General features: G+C 43.1%; 1 protein-coding gene across 5 annotated transcripts in view; it reads right to left on the bottom strand.

The window, feature by feature from the left end:
• SCAF8 (SR-related CTD associated factor 8) overlaps positions 1–22137 on the bottom strand; it is a 201047-nt gene that overhangs the window by 27175 nt on the left and 151735 nt on the right. For all 5 annotated transcript variants that reach the window (XR_016395260.1, XR_002642778.3, XR_016395263.1 and 2 more), the window contains one exon: positions 3234–3319. The gene's annotated coding sequence lies outside the window, so the exon portion shown is untranslated. The remainder of the gene's footprint in view (positions 1–3233; positions 3320–22137) is intronic.

The following is a 22137-nucleotide window of genomic DNA, read 5'->3' as shown; positions in this document are numbered from 1 at the left end:
CACTCTTCTCTATGTTTTTGCACATCTTTCAAAATTCTGATCCCACTGGTGAGGGCCCAAATTTTCTGCAATAATGACTTAAAATTTTTTGTGAAAATGTGCACACACTCACCCAAAGTTTTTTTCTGCACAGTGACTTGCCTAAACTCAAAAAATAAAACCTGACATGACTGCAGGGTCAATATGATTCATATAAATTCTCAGAGAGTGGTTCAGCAGGTCACTTCGCGTTAGGCTGAAGAGGTCTTCTTGAGATCAGTGGAACTGACGTTACAGTATCAGTCCCTGGCTCAAGCCAACAATGAACTGTTTGTACCAGAGAGCATAACTGGTTTGCATAAAGTAATGATGGGACTCGGGACTGGCTTCCCATCCAGACCCAAGGCCTCCTGCCAGCGCCCTCCGTCATGACAGGGTGAGGCAGAGCATGAGTGGCTCAGAACAATCACTGCATGGGCCTCTAGAAAAACAGATCACAGTAGCATCCACACACGGAGACCTCAGGCTGGCGTTCTGTCAGGAAGAAAAGACAATGACAGAAAGAAAGACAGGAACCAGGAGAAATATGGCCTCATGGAAATACATCTTGGCTAAGGGAGGGGAAGAGGGGTGATATACAAAGAAAAATGGGAGGAATATTCAGAAATTACTCAAGGTGTGCCTTTGCACAGTCTCATCCCATATTTGGACCCCCAGGTGGACATCCATGGTGTGCTCTTTTTTTTTTTAATATTTATTCATTTATTTGGTTGCTCTGGGTCTTAGTTGTAGCACATGGGACCTTCGTTGCCACGTGCGGGATCTTCGTTGTGGCACGTGGGATTTTTAGTTGTGGCATGTGGACTCTTAGTTGCGCCATGTGGGATCTAGTTCCCTGACCAGGGATCGAATCTGGGCCCCCTGCATTAGGAGCGTGAAGTCTTAACCACTGGACCACCAGGGAAGTCCCCATCCAGTGCATGTTTAAGGACAGCCTTAAACCTTCAGGTATGTGTATTATGCCTGCGGGGCGGGGAGATTGCAGGCAAGAATGTGCACGTGTGCACATGCGTATCTGTCTGGAAGGGAGGGCTGTCTGTAGGCCAGGGTTGGGCTGGCATGTGCTGGTTTATTCCCCCTTGGCTCAGAGGTTCAGGTAGGGGGAAAAGTACAGGTAGGGTGGAGTAGGGTATGTACCCATTGCAAAGGTAGGGATCTACCCATGAGGTGCACACTCCTGAAATCTCATTCAGAGTTCAAAGAGGTAACAAAAGGGGTGTGTGTGCCCACAGTGTGAGTCTGCCACACATGAAAATAGATGCCCAAGTGTTTACACTCTAGAATTTTACGGTGCAAACCAGGAGGCAGCTCCTAATGATGTGGCAACAAAACAGTAAATGTTGAAGCTGCGGTCTCTCAGCAGGCATGAAGAAATGGTTGACCTTGGATCCACGGGCAGCCATGAATACAGTGAGGAAGTTATAGAGGAGGAATTATCCAAACGGAAGTTTCAAGGTCACAGGGAATTTTTCTTCTTATCCAAACGCAACAGTCTCAGGAATGCCATTCGGTGAGCACAGGCTGTGAAATTCCACAAAAATGGAATTCTCTCCACATGGGATCCTCAGTTCACTGAGGTTTTCACCCCACGTTTATTTGTGGAGGGAGCGGCTGAAGGGAGCTCTTGAAATTCAAGCTCTTCCCAGAAAGAGTGCAGAACTGACCAGGCATCTCAGCTCATCTGAACCCAGGCCTTTTTCATGTATTTGACAAAAAGAGCTAACTTTCTAAGAAGACCATTTTCACATTAGCCACGTATTTAACGTTAATGTTCATGTAACAGTTCAATGGGATATTTACCAATAACAAATTTTAAAAGAGCGCTTTCAAAGATAGGAATTCAGGCAAAATACTACTCCCCACATGGGTGAAAAGGAGGCACACTCTTCTCAATCAGCCTCAAAGATCCTCCTGTTTGGGGGGAAGGAGTTATATTTTTTCTACTCAAAAAAATTATTTGAAATAATCTGATGTGGTTTCACAAAACTGGTTGGATCCATTGCTAACAAATTGCTAACAAATGGCTAATGTCATGTTTCAAGAGAAAAGTAAAACTGTTATATGGACATGATGTCGTGGGTATAGGAACGAAGGTGTGTGTGCAGGGACAATGGAGAAGGCTGCTGCCCAGTGCCGGGGGCCCCAGAAAGGCTGCCCAGAGGGGCTGACATGTGAGTGAGTCTTGCAATGCAGGCAGGGGAGGAGGGGGCTAGAGATCGTGCCAGACAGAGAACAGCAAGAGCAAAGGCACAGAGGGACCCAACAGACGATGGGTCCAGAAGTGAGGAAGAGGCATCACGAGATGTGGCTGAGGATGCGGGCAGGGATGGGCCACAAAGCCCTTGGAAGCCAGGCTGGGAGGCTGGATTTAATCCTGGGGGAGACAGGGGCCTTACCGGGGAGTGACGTGGTTGGACATGCATCTAATTTTAGGCGGAAGGTGGTAAAACTACAGCAGGGCAGGGAGATTGACCAGAGGTTAACATAGTCAGCAAAACACGAGCAACAGACAGCAAATGAGTCAGCAGAAGACCTTTTTTTTTGTGGTACGCGGGCCTCTCACTGCTGCGGCCTCTCCCACCGCGGAGCACAGGCTCCGGACGCGCAGGCTCAGCGGCCATGGCTGACGGGCCCAGCCACTCCGCGGCATGTGGGATCCTCCCGGACCGGGGCACGAACCCGTGTCCCCTGCATCGGCAGGCGGACTCTCAACCACTGTGCCACCAGGGAAGCCCAGAAGACCATTTTTGACACCAACTTCTTTGTCTCTCTATACAAGAAGCCATGTGACACCACCCTCTGTGCCCCGTGGAAGCTGACTCTATGTTCATTTTGAAAACAACAAAGGGAAGGCAGTCCTGCTTGACATTTTTGGCGGGGAGCTTAACCTTTCAAGCTGAACCACTTATTATCCGATTTTCTTTTCCATCAGAATCTTTGTGGGGGGGAGGGGCAGTGCCGAGAAGGAGCGAATGAGAAGCTTCTGTATGAGGGAGCTGGGGCCACAGAACTGCGCTGCTAACCTCCCCACACCAAGCATTTTATTTCTCCTAGACATCTGAAAACATCTTGACTTTCATACCAATGCAGGCTAGGCATTTCTAACCGCTCTGCTAACTTCAGGACAGCCTGCTCGTTAGGAGCCTGGGAAGAGGGCAGGTACCAGCTGGTAGCAAATGGAATTCACTACTGACCTTAAATTTAAACGAGATCCATGCAGAGGAAGGACTTCATATTCTGCTAGGCTTCGAAGCTCCATTATCTTCCGAGTCATTCTGTCCTGGAAGAAAACAGCAAGTGGGCTCGTTAAATTACTCATATGTGAATGATCGAATCACACTGCATTAAACGAAGAGCTGACATTTCATGGACAAGATGAAGTACAGTTCAGAACGAATTACTACTGTGACGATGCATGCAAAAGCCTGATTTTTTTTTTTTTTAAAGCCTGATTTTTGAAGTTTCATTTATGCAGATGACAGATAACCTGACTCTTCATTTTGGTGATCAGGTCAGCTAAAGCGTCATTTAGTATTGCTGCGCGACAGTAGCAAGAAATGGTTATAAAGAGAAAAGGTTGCAGGTCCTGTATTTGATTCAGACTCTGCAGCTGAGATAACGTTTTCAGTGAAATGTTATCTCCTTGCCGGTTAATACGATCCAGCAAATGTAAAATGAAGGGGTTTAAAGTTCATATTTGTGATCACAAAGTCTTGGGAATGGGTAGGATTCTCCTTCAAAGATGAAGAAACAAGATCCAGAGAAGCTGTCCTACCCACAGTCTAGTGACCGGTTACTGATCGAACTACAAGTTCTTCAGCCACTGCTCTTTCTGCTACATCAGACTTCATTTAGGTGTTGGCGCTCTGAAACAATACCTCTTATGATGAAGACTTCTGAGTCACAAAACACTTTAAATTTCACGCTGATTTTGTAGTCTTTTAAAATGCGCAAGTCATTTTCATTTTTGCAAAGAAATTCTAATAATGAGCTCGTCTCCACTTTTCATGGAGAAATGAGTCCTACTAGGGTATGACAAAACCAACTCGCCCCATGACCTTCCCCTATTTACAGCCAGAGGCTGGCCTGGGCTAAACCCTAGAAGAAATTGCTCTCCCTGAAGGGCTATCTGTCCCTGGCTCCATGGCACTTGGAAAATCTCAAGAGTGCTGAGTGTCTGGAGGCCTCAGGCTGATGGACTTCAAACCTCTCATTAGTTAAAGAAAGTGCAGCGCAGTTCCGATCATCAATTAAAGGGTGAGCCAGTTGGAGAAAACCAGAAAGAAACGTGTGTTAATTGAACATCCGTTGGCACTAGGCCCTGTGTCCTCTGCTTTAAATACATGATCTCATTCTGTTCTCACGACTGCCCCACAGGTGTGCCTGGGTACCTCTCCATTTCACACATTTTACAACCGAGGCTGGGTTCCTTGGTTCAACTAGTATTTACCTGAGCATCTGCTACCTGCCAGGCACCAAGGTGGGTGGTCAGTCAACAAAGGAGAAATGGATAAGCCCCACCTCCTGCCCACAGTGAGGTCACAGTCTGGCAGGGATGGGGCAGCGGGGAGTCAAGCGAGTTAATCAGAACTATGTTGTTCCAACAGCGGCTTGTAGCCCAATTAGATAGAAGATCATGAAGCCAGTTTAGTGGGTCTTGAACAGCACTCAAAATAAATAAATGAACAAAGTAGAACAGAATAGCACAGAATGGAAAATATCAGAGAGCATGGCGTAAAGGTGAGGCAACTCACATGGATAGATGTCTATATCTCTGCATCAATCATATATATACGTCTGTGTGCATTGATTTGCAATGGAAAATATATTTCCTTTCGTAGGTGATGGTGGAAAAAATTGTGAAAGCCGTCAAGTTATAGAGCAAAGTGACAAGCGCTGTGTTAGGAGGTCATGCGTAATGGTGAGCGCGCACAGGAGGGAGCGTCCGCCCGCAGATGAATTTGCACTTAGCTCCAGAGGAAGCTGGGGACAATTTTGGTTCCTCACCCAAGACAAACCTCTTAAGGATGGGATGCCCACATCTAATGCTCAAAGCTAGGAAGAGCTTGAGAAGGGGCTGGGGTGAAGTTTCCAGGACTAGAGAGGAAAACAGAGTAGGGGCCCTTCTCCCCCAGCCTGGGAAAGGTGGCAGCCATGAAGCCACAAAAGGCACAATGACACCAATGGAGTCAGACTCAAGAAGAGGGGATTAAACCTCAAGGAGATGGGACCCCAATCTAGCCCGAATTGCTAGAACTGTGGAAGCTGCTGGAAGGTCTCTCAATTCCCAGCATCCCACTGTGAAGAGAGTGTAGGAGAGCCTCCGGAGTGCGGAAGGTGGAAGCCAGGGAGCCAGATGTGGGCTCCTTTAAATGATCTTAATCTCAAGAACAGCACCTCCTTTGGGATGACAGGTTACTGCGACCTTCCTTAGCAGGATAAAACAGTTAACTCAGTTTTCTTTTCTTTTAACACAACTTCCTTCCGACATATTCTAGATACCATGCTTACAGGTTGAGGATTTGTGGCAGTCCACTGGATGGCCACGCGGAGATGCTTTCTCAGGCGTCTGAGTATGGACTCAAGGTGAGAGAAAAAAGATCTTCCTGTAGAGTAACCTGAGTTACTCATGCTGTAAGCCTCTCTGATGTGGGTTTAAGAGACTATGCAGTAAGACCTAGCTCAGGGCGGCAGCTAAATTCACTGTGTCATTTTGGTGACTTGGTTATTGCATATTTATTTTTTAACAAGCAATGACATGAGATAATGTCAAGATTAATTATCTTATCCGTTATTTAACCCATATTTTTTTGTGGTACAGACTTATGTGATGATGAGAAGCACTGGGTACTATACAAAATAAACAGCCCCAGAAATGTATAGAAGAGTAATGAATAGATGTTTATGTTTTATGTTTCTTCACCCATCACCTGCGTCTTTAATAAGTTCCTCTTCACTACCGGCTGAGGAGAGAATACTAGCACATGTTGAAAGCAGGAGAAATAATTAGGGTAGGATTTTTTTATTCTATTAAAACAGAGATAGTTCATATGAAAGCATTTCATGAACTAAATGTTATTCTGCAAGTATTCGCCATTTTATTTATTATTATCATTATTATTATCAATGCTAATAAGCTATTATCAGGTAAAAAATATAATGTATTAGTACCCACAAGTAAATGAAATTATATTTGATGGATCCTGAGTATGCTGTTTTTCACACCTTTTTATTTTTACACCAAGGACTCAGGTTTAACATTTTCAAGAATCAAGATTAATAATAAGGCAGAGGGCTTCCCTGGTGGCGCAGTGGTTGAGAGTCCGCCTGCCGATGCAGGGGAGACGGGTTCGTGCCCTGGTCCGGGGAGATCCCACATGCCGCGGAGCGGCTGGTCCCGTGAGCCATGGCCGCTAAGCCTGCCTGTCCGAAGCCTGTGCTCTGCAACGGGAGAGGCCACAACAGTGAGAGGCCCACATACCGCAAAATAAATAAATAAATAAATAAATAATAATAATAATAAGGCAGAGAGTTTAATAAGTAATCATTCTTCATAACAGAAGTATGGATGGACTTTTTAAGTTTTATTTATTTATTTTTCTTTATTTTTTTGGCTGCGTCTGGTCTTAGTTGCGGCGTGTGGGCTTCTCTCTAGTTGTGGCATGCATTTTTGGTTTTTTTTTTCTCTCTCTCTAGTTGTGGTGTGCGGGCTCCAGGGCGCGTGGGCTCTGTAATTTGTGGCATGCGGTCTCTCTAGTTGAGGCGCGCAAGCTCAGTAGTTGTGGCACGCAGGCTTAGTTGCCCCACGGCATGTGGGATCTTAGTTCCCCGACCAGGGATCGAACCCACGTCCCCTGCACTGGAAGGCAGATTCTTTACCACTGGACCACCAGGGAAGGCCCTGGATGGACTTTGATTAATAAATATGATCTTCACCGTACAGACGGAGAAGCTGATGCCTTGCCCAGCATCACGTGGTGGCAGAACCAGAATAGAAAGGCAGACCCCTGTCACACCAGAGCCCTTGCACTTTAACTTCTCAGCTTGCTCGTGATTTTGGTTTTGGGTTTGCTTTTTCTTACAGAGCCATAGCTGATTTCCGTTCTTTGTCCAGAAGAGAGATGATCATATGTAATGTAATGATTATATATAAGCACACATCACAAAATGGTATCAGAGAATGAAAAGCTCTCCTTGAACATCAGCCAGACAGCTTCAACCTTTCCATTGCTCGTCTAGATTCAAAAGAAGTTTTTTGGCTTCTTAGCCTTTTAAATTATTTCTATCTTTAGGTTTTACCATGTTTCAATTAAAATTAGGTGTTATCACTATGTTTGCAAAAAAAAAAAAAGTCTCAGAATTATAGCTAACACAAGGTAACTTGTGAGCGAGTGTGTGGCTGGTAGAATTTAACTTAAATACTTTAAGTCCTACTTAAAGGTCATTCAGTAGGTAAATTATAAGGAGTTAGAGGAAGTATCTACAGTTTTTAAGAGTATTAAAAGGTATATTAAATATTTTTAAACAGGCAAATTAAACTTTTGAATCTAGAGATGAAGCGCAACTGAGTGATAAAACTATTAAAAGTTAAACACAGGAAAGTGGCCACCACAGAAGGGGCTGGGGGGATGCAGTAGTTCAGTTCTATTTCCTGGCTTTGGTGATTCATTAAGCCATACGCTCGATTTGTGTGGTTTTCTGTATCTGTGGAGGGTTTTTCGGGGGGTGGGGGCGGGAAGAGGACTCTGATGGTACCAGCCCCATCCATGGGGAGAAAGTCCTGTTTTGGGGGGGGGCACGGCTTATGGGATCTTAGTTCCCCACCCAGGGATTGAACCCAGGCCCCTGGAATGAAAGCATGAAGTCCCAATCACTGGAGCACCAGAGAATTCCCTTTTTTCTCTTTTAAGCTAAAGGGGGATTTACATAACGAAATCATTTGCTTGAAATAGGGAACTAACAATATAATAATCAACTGTTATTTCCAGGCCTGGTAGGACGAAAAGAATGACAATTTAAGCCTACTTCCCTTCATTTGTTATACAAATGCCGCGTTTTGAGGGGCTCTGGTGCAGAGTACCTGTGTCAGTCACTGAGTGGTCTTAGGTAGTATCGGGCTCCTTCTAAGAATGTGTTCAAAATGATTTCGATGGCAAGTAAGTCTAATCGATTGTACCAACGGCTGGAGGTTTTATTAGCTTTGGAACGAAATTTTTAAATAGATGGTATCCAAAAGTATCTTCAGCTTTATTTCGTGCTTTCAGGTTTTAATCAAGTTCAGAGCAGCGCCCGATCTCCTCCCCCACCAGGAATAGTCAAGATAATCCCCAGGTAAATTCTAGCAAACACCAATCCAGGGCTGGCAGTCCCGTTCACTGCCGAACACCTGGGTCCGGGCTCCCAGCCAGCGCTGGCGGAGGCCCGTTCTGTGCTTCTTGTCCTGGCTCTGCGGGCGGGGGGAAAGCACAAGCAGAGAGCACAAGCCATGCTGAACCCTCCCAGCTCTCCAGGCTCGCACTTCGCTCCTTTTTCTGTAGCTGAATGAAACAGCTCTCCCTTTTCTGTTTATTTGCACAGAGGGCTGTTTAACCTAGGAGCACAAAGAGTGGGGTGAGAGCTACAACCACGTGGCCGAGAATGATTTCCAATCACAATAAACACGCCCAAAGAGGGAGGAAGATGGTAAGCGATCTATTTCCTTTCTAACATTCTTTAAAATAAATGCAGGGCCCTGGAGGAGCCAGCCTGACATGTTTCCACGAGATGAATAAGTGTGAGGAAGCACAGATCCTTGTACACTACCTGCGCTGTGCCGAGGCCCCAGGCCAGGCCACAGTTCGGCAACTGGGTCCCCAGTGCCTGAGTATCTGGAGATTGTCTACGATGCAGTCGTCTGGGCTGCTTTCCCTTCCGTGAGCCCTTGGTAGTCTGACATGTAAGAAGATGCTCTTCTCTGACACGTTCTGCAGAGCCTCCTGCATCCTCCAAACTGAGTCTCTGTCTGCTGAGAAGCTCTGTGACGGTTTAGCCCAGCCATGGCAGGCCATGCCACAGCGGAGAGCAAGCCTAAGCTACACTGTGGTCTGTTGCCTTTGGAAGCTATTTCCCCTGAAGCATGTGAGCAAAATCCACACCAATTTTAAAGCAACATGTGATTGTTGTGAAAGAATATATGGAACTATATTCTCTTCATCTCCTTCCGTGAGTCCGTTCCTTCTAAAGGCTGAATCCACGTGGCTTTCTGCATTACTCACTCTGAACAAGATGCAGAAACGCCCAGCACCACGGCAAGGGACACATTACACATTAGGAGGCCTTAAAACATCACCACTAACAAAACGCTGGATTCTCCCATTGCTGTCAGAAAGCAGGATAAGAGCATAATCTAAGTCCTTTAAAGGGAGAAAAACTTCTCTCATTTTTAACATGAAAAGACACCCCCTACCCAACACACATTTAACACTAATGACCTGGCTATAGGAGGGCTCCCGTCAGATGATTTAACCTTGCAAGTCTATCAAGTTCCCATCCTAAACACCTTCCTTTGCGGCTAAAAGCAAGAGTCTGAATGCATTGAGCTGAAGGCCAAGAGGGACATACAGTAGCTTTACAGGGTGACCTGTTGCTATTACAAGTGCTGCTTCTAGATCTGTGCAGTGCACAACCTGTGAGGCCACGTGTGGCAGCCCTGATTATATTCGTGATGTCAGAACACACTCTTTCCTTGTGTATTTGCATATTATTTATATTACAAAATGAATATGTATATTACATATTCTATATAAATCAGTGGCTTCTATCCTATGTCCACATAAATCTTATTGGTTAGTCAACTCTTAGTTTCATTGTTCTAAACCAACATCAATAAGTTAATTATGCTTAGTGCCCAAGTGTTAGGAACTCCTTTCCTTTTCATCTCTGAATATAAATCTACTTGAAAGTCAGACTTAGTTTCACTTGAGTCAAAAGTGATCTTTGATTTCCCCCTCCCATTCCATTGGTCACCAAAAATTGGGCTAGATGTTAACGCTGCCTTATAAATATTTCTCAAGTCTCCACACTCTCAGGCCTTTTCACATTTCTTCCAGATCATTACAGTAGTCTTCTAACGGGCCTTCCAACTTCCGGTCTCTCTCAGTGAATCTGTCACATTATAGCCAGAGTTACCTCCTCAGACACAGATAGCTTTAGATCATTCTTGTTTAATGGCTCTATATTCCCCAAGAGGTAAAGTCCAAACAAATTGCTGTGATGTAGGACCAGTTTATAGTCCAATCAGCTCATCAGCCTGGGCTAAAATAACTTCCAATACCACCCAACATCCATTCAGGCATCCATTCAATGAAAATTCATTGGGCCCTCTTAAAAACACAGTGGGATTCAGGAAGACTGAAGAAAGTCAGTACAACCCATTCCCTGACCTTGGGGTGCATACACCTGGGCAGGAGATATAGACGTATAAAGAAATAATTATAATCAACCATCATAACTGTAATTTGGCCCCAATCCGGTGCACCAGTCTCATATTCAGTGAATTCCCACTCATCCATTTTTCCTGTTTTCCAACCATGTTGAATTTTTGGCTATTTAGAAATGTGCCAGGTTCTTTCATACCTGCATATCTTTACTTCATCTCCAGTGTTTGGAATGCCCTCCCTGAGCCTCTGCCCAGTGAATCGCTATTCATCCTTCAAGGCTTTGCCCAATATCCCCACCTCTGTAAGGCCTTCCCTGATACTCCCAGGCATAACTATTAGCTTCTTTTTTAGGGCTGCCTCTTCTTGGTTTATACCCCTACTCTAGCAAATTCTTACATTGTGCTGCAATCGTTGTTTAAATGTCTGTGCTTTCTACTACTTTGAGGGCAGCCCCTATGTTTTAAGGACTTGTGGCTTTTCTAGCTCCTCACCTACCACTTGGCACACAAGTGGATTAGGAACTAAATGCAGAGCGGCAAAAGTCAGCCAGGGAAAACTGGCCCTCAGAGTGAAGGGCCTGAGGCAAACCCCACTTAAATCAGTCACCCCTTGTGTGCTGTCCAAGCCCCTGCCTCACTCCTGTCTGCTTCCTAGTGTGGGGGAGGATGGTTTCTTTGTGTCTGAGCTCATCCTAGGCCACAAAGGGCTGCAGTCTCAACAGGGGACGGAGTGGGGGTAGCAATGGGGAAAGGACTGCATCACTCTGAACAAGGTTGATTCTTTGGGCTGCAGTGGATCTTTGCTGTGTACAGCAGCCAACTCCAGTATCTTTTGCCTCTTTTGATTTTGGTAACCAAGAATCTGGGCTCCATGGAAGTGGCTTCTAGAAGTGGTAAAGTTTGCCTGGAACCAATATATTAAGGCTACTGAAGTAAATATGCGAGAAGAAATGAGGAATCCATATTTGAAATTAAGTACAAATGACCTTCCTTCTTCCCTCCCTCCGTCCCTCCCTCTCTCCCTCCTTTCGTTCCTCCCTAAACGTGGAAAAACTAACTCATATGACTGGTAGATGTCATTTTTATATATCTGAACACATTATTAAAGAGTCCATTAAAAAATCCATTTCCGCCAAGTGAAATTAATTAATTTTAGAGTCTTTCATTTGGTCTTCATTTATCCCACAAAAGAGGGTAAGATGTGAAAGTTGCCCTCAAGAAATTCACAGTCTGGAGGCCACATTTAGTTCACTGATAGCCCTGCCTTTTCCCCCAGAGTGAGACATTTCACTCCATAGATAGTTCTTATGGAGGAACTTTAATTAATTGATTAATTAATTAGCCCACAACTCCCTCTAGGCTAAAATTGGTGACTTTTCCAAGGAAAGTTACTGAACTGAAGCTCAAACAATAGAAAACTAGACTAGAGTGTGTATGTCTGCAGATTAGCATCTGTATACAAATATTCATAAATACAAAGACAGGGGGCTGAACATGACACAGACATTCCCCACTGCCACGGCCGCCATCCAGATCAGCCAGGGGGCCGGGGGGAAGGTGGGAGTCGCGGCTGCTCACCCGGCCAAAGGCAGTGGTTTCCTCCCCAGCAACTGGGGTCCTGCAGCTCATCCTCCCCGTGACCCTTCACTCTGCCTCCTTCTCCATGGATACTGGGGGAGAAGAACCTGCCATGCCTGATCCAGACCTCAACCTGCTCCTTTAATAGGTTCGTTAGGGAACCGCTGACTGAAACCACCCTCCTTGGCCAGGCACCATGATAACCACTTGCATGAGCTGTCTCACAACAGGAGATCCCGATAAGGAACATGGTGCTGCAGCCGAATACCAACCAGGAGAAATCGGGAGGGGTCCAAATGAGGGAGGAGACGCCAGCCCATAATACTGTCCTGCCAACAGCCCAGGATCCTTCACGCTGGACTCCATCTTGGCTGAGAATTGCATGTGCCACCAGGAAGTACCCTGATTCAGACCAAATATGGGCCAAGCAAGATGATTGGCCAGAGACAACCTGGAAACTAACACTATTACCATACAACCTGAGACTGCGAGCCACGTGGCAGAGCGGTTCTCCTGGGTTCCCTACCCTGCTGCCCTCCACACGGGCGCCCCTTCCCAATAAAGTCTTTTGCTTGGTCAGTACTTGTGTCTTCTTGGACAATTCATTTCTGAGTGTTAGACAGGAGCCCACTCTCGGGCCCTTCCTGCAACAGGTTCAATTCCTGGTCCTCCCATCTCACCAGCAAAGGCACAGAATACAGGCTTGCACCCTCCTTGAAATGGTTTGACGTGATCCTAAGAGGCTCCAAAAATCCGGGTGTTATTTCTACTCCTTATTATACTAACTCCATCTTTTCTCCTCTGGAGGTCACAGCAGCCCTGTGTGCAGGGTCTGTGATGGGCCAGCTTTCGGGTCCTGAAGCCTCAGTAAATTGGCTTTGTGGGGTGTATCTTCATTTCACAAAAGAGAAGCTGGAATTCAGAGTGGCTTACCCAAAAGATATTCAGTAAGTCAAAGCCATTCTGGTAAGTTATGAGGAAAACCAAAGCTATGTTGTTAAAGTTTGAGAAAAGCACATTCCAGAGCCGTGGTTTTCTCCTCGGCACGGCCAAGGGCCAGATAAAGCACAATTTGCCTCCATTTCTTTTCTTGAATGAAGTAAACAACACCACCTTTGAATTCATTATGTCAAATTAACTTCAGAGAAACGAGGAACACAGCCCAAGAAAGCACCATTAGGGAAAAAAAGTTTCAAAACTACCGATCTGCCGTATGCAACCCCACAGTCTTCCAAACTGAAGGTGGCGTTTGCCCAGAGAGCAATTTCATCTTGCAGAGACAACCCTGTCCTGGGGCAGGAAGAATTTGAGTAAAAAGGCGCAAGCATCAGCATAAGTCCCAACTTCAAAAGAAGTATAATCACCATTTCCGGAAACTCTCTCCATCCAGATCAACAGGGTCCCCAGGTTGAGGATGAGTCACCTCCCACCCCCAGAGTTTCCCCCAAACCACACATTCCTCTCCCTGTCCTCGGCAGTCATTTGCATACGTTCTAACCTAAACTGGGGCCATTTATAAAACGGCTTGTGTTTAACTTTATTCAATTCCAGTGCTTTCTTCCAGCTACCCAATCTGTACGTAATTAAAATCATATTGAGGCAAACGTTGAATGGTATGAAAAGTTTTACCATATGTATACAACTGACTAGCTGTAGAATTTGGCATGTCTGCAGTTATCCCATTAAGAGGGGCGAGCCTGGCTTATTTTGGAGTATACGTTATATGTTTTGGATTGGTCCTGTTTTTTTACTTCTATTAAGGCTGTCTGTGGTGCTTAACCCTTTGTCAACGGTTGCCACAATGTGCCCCTGCATTGCAACAATGAGGACCACTGAACGCTGACTCAAAAATTATTTGGCTCCTTTGAATATTTTCCACTTTCTGAACCCAAATTAGCTTTCTCAGTCTTGACAACAAAGGCTGAGCAGATACCATCAAAGCCTCTGGGATAGGGTGGAACTGAAGGGAGAAAACGCAGATGGAATCATCGCTCCCAAATCCTAAAGGCAGAGGGCACTCCTTAAAGCTTGAAAGAGGTAATTTTAGGACAAAAAGAGGAAGTACTGTGCTACTGTAGATAATAAAAATATGAAACTTGTGTCCCGTGAGGGAGCAGATAAAATATAAAGGGATTCAAGAAGGAGTCAGCAAAGGTCATGCTGACAGATCCACCTTTGAAGAACGTTCCAGACATTCTGAGACTGAGACCAGAGAAGGAAAACCTATCTTTCCACCTTATCACATGCCCCATTCTACCCACCCTCCTGCACAACCATAAAAAAGCTGGAGGGCTTTGTGGAGGAAGAATTCTAGCTGGATGGGCCTCTGGTCTGATTCTCCAGGTCACTGTACTCCTACTTGATCTAATTTGTAGTTAGTATAGCTGCAAAGTTGCGATTTTGCTTTAAGATATTCTTCAGTATAGATTTCAGAATGAATTAAAGTCTCTCTTAACATGTGACATGAAGAAACACATGTTCTTAATCTGTGGGTTTAAAATTGTTTTCGAATTACATCAATGAGACATAGCCTCAAAAGAAGGATCAGGCCACCAACCCTCAAACACTAGAGTATAAGAGCAGTGTAGGATAATACTACTTTCCACAATGTCTTACAACAAATCAAGCGTTAACATTCTTTGAAAAGGGACCTTCATCTGAAGCTAAGAACAAAACAAAACAAAAAGCAACAGAAGAAGTTGCATTTGGGGCTTCCCTGGTGGCGCAGTGCTTGAGAATCCGCCTGCCAATGAAGGGGACACGGGCTTGAGTCCTGGTCCAGGAAGATCCCACATGCCGTGGAGCAACTAAGCCCTTGCGCCACAACTACTGAGCCTGTGCTCTGGAGCCCGTGAGCCACAACTACTGAAGCCCACGTGCCACGACTACTGATGCCCGCACGCCTAGATCCCGTGCTCCGCAACAAGAGAAGCCACCGCAATGAGAAGCCTGCACACCACAACAAAGAGTAGCCCCTGCTCACTGCAACTAGAGAAAGACCGCACACAGCAACGAAGACCCAATGCAGCCAAAAATAAATAAATAAAATAAATTTATTTTTTAAAAAAGGAGCTTTGGAACCCAGTGGGTGCTAGTTGCTTGCTGAAGACAGAAGTCTTGCTAAGCAGCTCTGAGGATGGAGTGAGGCCAGAGGTAGCCAACGCCCCCAGGAAAGGGAGCAGGGAAAGAAACGTTCTCAAGTCATGAGTCAGTCAAGTCCCCAACCAGAGAGCAAATCCTGGGTACTCAGTACCAGATGCAAACCTACAGAATGTTAAGATTAGAAAACTGTAGAATAAACGTGGAGAATTCATCCTTTTTTCTTTTCCTTTGGCCACACCACGAGGCTTGCAGGATCTTAGTTCCCCTACCAGGGATTGAACACAGGTCCCCTGCAGTGGCAGCACGGAGTCCTAACCACTGGGCCATCAGGGAATTCCCAAAAACTCATCCCTTAAAACAGGAAGCCGATAGGAAGGTTATTGTGAAATGTTTAAAGATAGTTTTGGAGACAAAAATTCTGTATTTAAAGCTTAGTTACACTAAAACACTAATTTAAAACATATATGCATACCAATGTTCATAGCAACATTATTTACAATGGCCAAGATATGGAAGCAACCTAAGTGTCCATCAATAGATGGAAGGATAAAGAAGATGCGAGATACACACACACACACACACACACACACACAATGAAATACTACTCAGCCTTAAAAAAGAATGACATTTTGCCATTTGCAACAACGTGGATGGATTTGGGGGCATTATGCTAAGTGAAATAAGTCAGACAGAGAAAGACAAATATGGTATGATATCACTTATACGTGGGATCTAAAAAGCAAAACAAACTAGTGAATATAACAAAAAAGAAACGGACTAACAGATGTAAAGAACAATCTAGTGGTTACCAGTGGGGATAGGGAAAGGGGAGGGGTAGGATAGGGGTAAGGGATTATGAGGTACAAACTACAAAGGAGAGGACGCAAATCAATAAAATTAGAAATGAAAAAGGAGAAATCACAACTGACACTGCAGAAATACATAGGATAAGAGACTACTACAAACAACTATATGCCAATAAAATGGACAACCATGAAGAAATGGACAAATTCTTGGAAAGGTACAATTTTCCAAGACTGAACCAGGAAGAGTTAGAAAATATAAACACACCTACCACAAGTAATGAAATTGAAGCCATAATTAAAAATCTTCCAACAAACAAAAGTCCAGGATGACATGGCTTCACAGGCAAATTCTACCAAACATTTAGACAAGAGCTAACACCAATCCTTCTCAAACTCTTCCAAAAAATTGCAGAGGGAGAAACACTCCCAAATTCATTCTATGAAGGCACCATCACCCTGACACCAAAACCACAAAAAGATATCACAAAAAAAGAAAATTATAGACCAATATCACTGATGAACATAGATGCAAAAATCCTGAACAAAATTCTAGCAAACAGAATCCAACAGCACATTAAAAGGATCATACACCATGATCAAGTGGGATTTATCCCACGGATGCAAGGATTCTTCAATATACGCAAACCAATAAGTGTGATACACCACATTAACAAATTAAGGAATAAAAACCATATGATTGTCTAAATAGACGTAGAAAAAGCTTTTGACATAATTCAACACCCATTTATCATAAAAACTCTCCAGAAAATGGGCAGAGAGGGAACCTCTCACAACGTAATACAGACCATATATGACAAACCCACAGCAAGCATAATATTCAATGGTGAAAAACTGAAAGCATTTCTGCTAAGATCAGGAACAAGACAAGGATGTCCACTCTTGCCACTCTTATTCAACATAGTTTTGGAAGTTCTAGCCACAGCAATCAGAGAAGAAAAAGAAATAAAAAGAATACAAATTGGAAAAGAAGAAGTAAAACAGTCACTCTTTGCCAATGATATGATACTATACATGGAAAATCCTAAAAATGCCACCAGAAAACTACTAGAGCTAATCAATGAATTTGGTAAGGTTGCAGGATACAAAATAAGGCACAGAAACCTCTGGCATTCCTATACACCAACAACAAAAAATCAGAAAGAGAAATTAAGGAAACACTCTATTTACCATTGCAACAAAAAGAATAAAATACCTAGGAATAAACCTGCCTAAGGAGGCGAAAGACTTGTACTCAGAAAACTATAAAACACTGATGAAAGAAATCAAAGATGACATAAACAGATGGAGAAATATACCATGTTCTTGGATTGGAAGAATCAATATTGTGAAAATGACTATACTACCCAAAGCAATCTACAGATTCAATAAAATCCCTATCAAATTACCAATGGCATTCTTCACAGAATTAGAGCAAACATTTTACAATTCATATGGAAACAAAAAAGACCCCTAATAGCCAAAGCAATCTTGAGAAAGAAAAACGGAGTTGGAGGAATCAGGCTCCCTGACTTCAAACTATACCACAAAGCTACAGTAATCAAGACAGTACGGTACTGGTACAAAAACAGAAATATAGATCAATGGTACAAGACAGAATGTCCAGAGATAAGCCCACACACATATGGTCACCTTATCTTTGATAAAGGAGGCAAGAATATACAATGGAGAAAAGACAGCCTCTTCAATAAGTGGTGCTGGGAAAACTGGACAGCTACATGTAAAAGAATGAAATTAGAACACTACCTAACACAATACACAAAAATAAACTCAAAATGGATTAAAGACTTAAGACCAGACACTATAAAACTCTTAGAGGAAAACATAGGAAAAATACTCTTTGACATAAACCACAACAAGATCCTTTTTGACCTACCTCCTAAAGTAAAGGAAATAAAACCAAAAATAAACAAATGGGACCTAATGAAACTTAAAAGCTTTTGCACAGCAAAGGAAACCATCAAAAAGACAACCCTCAGAATGGGAGAAAATATTTGCAAATGAAACAACAGACAAAGGATTAATCTCCAAAATTGTATATTTTGGAGCTCAATATCAAAAAAACAAACAATCCAATTAAAAAATGGGCAGCAGACCTAAATAGACATTTCACCAAGGAAGACATACCTATGGCCACGAGGCACATGAAAAGATGCTCAACATCACTAATTATTAGAGAAATACAAATCAAAACTACTATGAGGTATTAACTTACACCGGTCAGAATGGCCATTATCAAAAAATCTAGAAACAATAAATGCTGGAAAGGGTGTGGTGAAAAGGGAACCCTCCTGCACTGTTGGTAGGAATGTAAATTGATACAGCCACTATGGAAAACAGTATGGAGGTTCCTTAAAAAACTAAAAATAGAACTACCATACGACCCAGCAATCCCACTACCGGTCATATACCCTGAGAAAACCATAATTCAAAAAGAGACATGTACCAAAATGTTCACTGCAGCACTGTTTACAATCGCCAGGACACGGAAGCAACCTAAATGTCCATCGACAGATGAATGGATAAAGATGTGGCACATATATACAGTGGAATACTACTCAGCCATAGAAAGAAACAAAATTGAGTTATTTGTAGTGAGGTGGATGGACCTAGAGTCTGTCATACAGTGTGAAGTATGTCAGAAAGAGAAAAACAAATACCGTATGCTAACGCATATATATGGACTCTAAAAAAAGTACTGATGAACCTAGTTGCAGGGCAGGGATAAAGAGGTAGACAAAGAAAATGGACTTGAGGACATGGGGTGGGAGGGCAAAGCTAGGGCAAACTGAGAGTAGCATCGACATATATACACTACCGAATGTAACATAGCTGGCTGGTGGGAAGCAGCTGCATAGCACAGGGAGATCAGCTCGGTGCTTTGTGATGACCTAGAGGGGTGGGATGGGGAGGGTGGGAGGGAGGCTCAAGAGGGAGGGGATATGGGGACATGTATATGCACATGGCTGATTCACCTTGCTGTACAACAGAACTAACACAGTATTGTGAAGCAATTATACTCCAATAAAGATCTATTAAAAAATAAAATAAATAAGCTACAAGGATATATTGTACAGCACAGGGAATATGGCCAATATTTTATAATAACTATAACTGGAGTATAACCTTTAAAAATTGTGAATCACCATGTTTTACACCTGAAACTTATATAATATTGTAAATCCACTATACTTCCATTTAAAAAAATAATAAAAAATGAAGCTGGGTTACATGGTAAATAAGGAAAACACGATAGCTGATCTGCCAAGTGAATGAGCAAATAGAAAAAAGGAAAGTAGGAAGATTTCATAGTAAGAATAACAGCCTGAGATTAGGGCACAGACAAACTAGCAATGAGAATGGATAATTAAGTGAAAAGAAAAGTTCCAAATTATAATGAAAACTTGTAAATAAGGATCGTCCATGAGGCCTCCCACTGTTTTAGCCTCTCCCCTCACACTGCTTCATGAGGCAAACAGGAAAGAGCAGAGCCCCCCAGTCTATAGACAAGGCGACAGGCTCAGAAGAGACCTGCATGCCCAAGTGCACAAAATTAATAACTGGTGACCTACTTGACTTGAGTTCTATGCTCTTCCTTGATTAAAATGCTCAAAGGAAAAAGTAGAAAGACTGTGTCACCTTTTCCCCCTTTCCTACATCGATTACATGAAAATAAATGGGCTCCAAATGTCTTTCTCCCCTTTGGAAGATGTAATTAAACCATTAGAAGAAAAGTAACTAGTTTAGATGATTTATCAGAATATTTCTGAAACAATACCATGAACACCCCCTTCCCCCTTATTATCTAAATAGTAATAAAAGTTAGGGTAAAATGGTAGGGCCTTTTAGGAGGCTGGAGCAAAAAGTCTTTCATGTTCTGTTACTTTCACTAAAGACAAAATGGAAAAATGCCATGTTCCATTTGGGGACTCACCAATGGGACCAGCAAGGATTGAAGGGGCACACAAAGGCTTTCTTTGGCATCAGGCAGAGTTACTCACCTATCTGAGGAAACCAGATAGAAAGAACAATAGATGCAAAATGTACTGTACAAAAGAAACAAATATTGCATTTATCACAATCTTGATTCTAAAAATAAAAGAATTGCCTTGGGAACCTGAGTGTCTCAGGGCAGAGGGGATTGAATGATTCATAGACTTGCCCGAATACTCAGTCCCATCTCTTTTCCATGGATTAGTCTCTAATGTTTTTCTGACTTTCTCCTGCTCTGGGTAGGATTTTACATAATGTATATTATTGGTCTATAGATGAAAACCCATTGGAAACCAGCTCCCTATTTAGTAAATACACTTTAGGACTATTTCCCTTTGCCTGACAAAATTTTGATCTAGGATATTCTCTCCCTACCACCAAACATGTGCAATTTCTTTAATTTGCCTTCTTGGTTCAACTTGAGGTTGAATGCACTTATTGCCACCACAGAGTTGGATAAGAGCAGATCTTCTATTTTCTAACTGCCCTTAATTTAGAAAATAAAGCTTAAACTGAACTAAAAAAAAATTAAATTCAAAATAAGAATTACTTTCAGACCAGACCAGGGAGTCGAGGCTCTACAACCACACGTATCTGAAGTGATCCAGGAGCATAAGATGCTTTAAGCTAAATGATGGCTCTGTATTATCCTGATTGCATGTCCACAATTTTCAATCCATTCTTTCTGCAGGCTGGGAAAACTGTTAGTTCCGATCACTGCAGGAAATTGAAAAATTCTCTTCTTAGGAGACAGTTAGGCTGAGAATTGGTAAGTGGCAGGATGAGAGGGGGATCTGATTGGAGCCCAGAGAGTGAGATTGCTCCTTGTCCTGCAATAATCTGGTTAAGTGGTTCCCGGCACTACACAGTCTGGGCTTGAAGTGGCTGTAAGATAATGAATGAGTCTTTAAGTGTCACTTAGCTGTAGAGGTAAAACTCCAGTCCCAAACTCCAGGGCTTATCAGCAAACATTGAACATGAGGACCCTTGAAGGAGCCCCACTTCCCTGAGAGTCTTGTGTTGTAGCAGTTACAAAATGCTCCTTGGAGAAAGGGGCCTCACCTTATTTGGGCAGAAGCAGTTTACTCTGTTCACTAGAAACTCATCCTGTCTAGACTACAGGGCTGATCTCAAGTGTACCTACAAGTGATGAGGAAACCCTCTCCAGCTCACTTGCCAAGGTAAAGACCTCAGGTTCACTCTCACAGCAATTATAATCAATCTCAAGACATCCTTTGGGCAACAGAGGATACAGAGACAGCTGCTTCTTCATTAGCCAAGGAAATTAAATAAAAGCCCATCGTGATCAGAGCACGCATTGGCTGATACCAGCTCAGTCCCTGGTGGATGGCCAATCTAGATGAAAGGAAATGCTTTTTTCTCTCGTTGTTCTATCAATTACTGACAGAGGGATGTTAAAACCTCTACCTGTGATTGTAGATTTGTCTATTACTCCCTTAAATTCTGTCAATATTTGCTTCGCATATTTTAAGCTCTGTTACTAGATATTTACAGGTTTATGGTTGTTACGTGTTCCTGGAGAACTGACCCTTTTATCTCAGATAATATTCATCATCCTGAAATCTTGCATTCATTTGGCTATTCCAGCTTTCTAAAGCATACTGTTTGTAAGACATACTTACTCGATCTTTTTACTTTCGATCTACCTGTATTTATATTTAAAGGCAGCATGTCATTGGGTCTTTCTTTTTCTCCAGTTTAATAATAATCTCTGCCTTTAAATTAGAGCGTTTACTCCGTTTATATCCATTTACTGTTAGTTACTGATGTGGTTGGATTTAAGTCTGCTACTTAATTTGTTTTCTGTCGGTCCCACCTGGATTTTTAAAAATTCCGATGCTCCTCCTTTCTTCTTTCTTTCTGGGTTAAATAGATTTCCATTCTCATTTCCTTTCTGTCTTTTAACTGTGCCTCACTGTATTTTCTTCAGAAGAGCTAATACAACTTTATAGAGAACAAAAACAAATGCCCTGGTGCCCTCTGCTTCACGATACTGCATCAGTACAGAAAACTACACAACCAGTTACTGAGCAGAGTTGAGAATCCTGCACCTCCACCCCCCCAACCCCGCCCCAAAGTCCTTATCAATAGGGAAAGACAATTCTTCTTCTTCTTCTTCTTTTTTTTGGCCGCACAGCGCGTGGGATCTTAGCTTCCTGACCA

Source organism: Delphinapterus leucas, chromosome 12, assembly GCF_059928025.1.
Source record: "Delphinapterus leucas isolate spDelLeu-1000000601 "Yukka" chromosome 12, BTC_Dleu_Yukka2, whole genome shotgun sequence".
Taxonomy (NCBI): Eukaryota; Metazoa; Chordata; class Mammalia; order Artiodactyla; family Monodontidae; genus Delphinapterus; species Delphinapterus leucas.
Note: the sequence above shows the minus strand (reverse complement) of the source record. Positions and strands in the feature narration are given on the sequence as shown.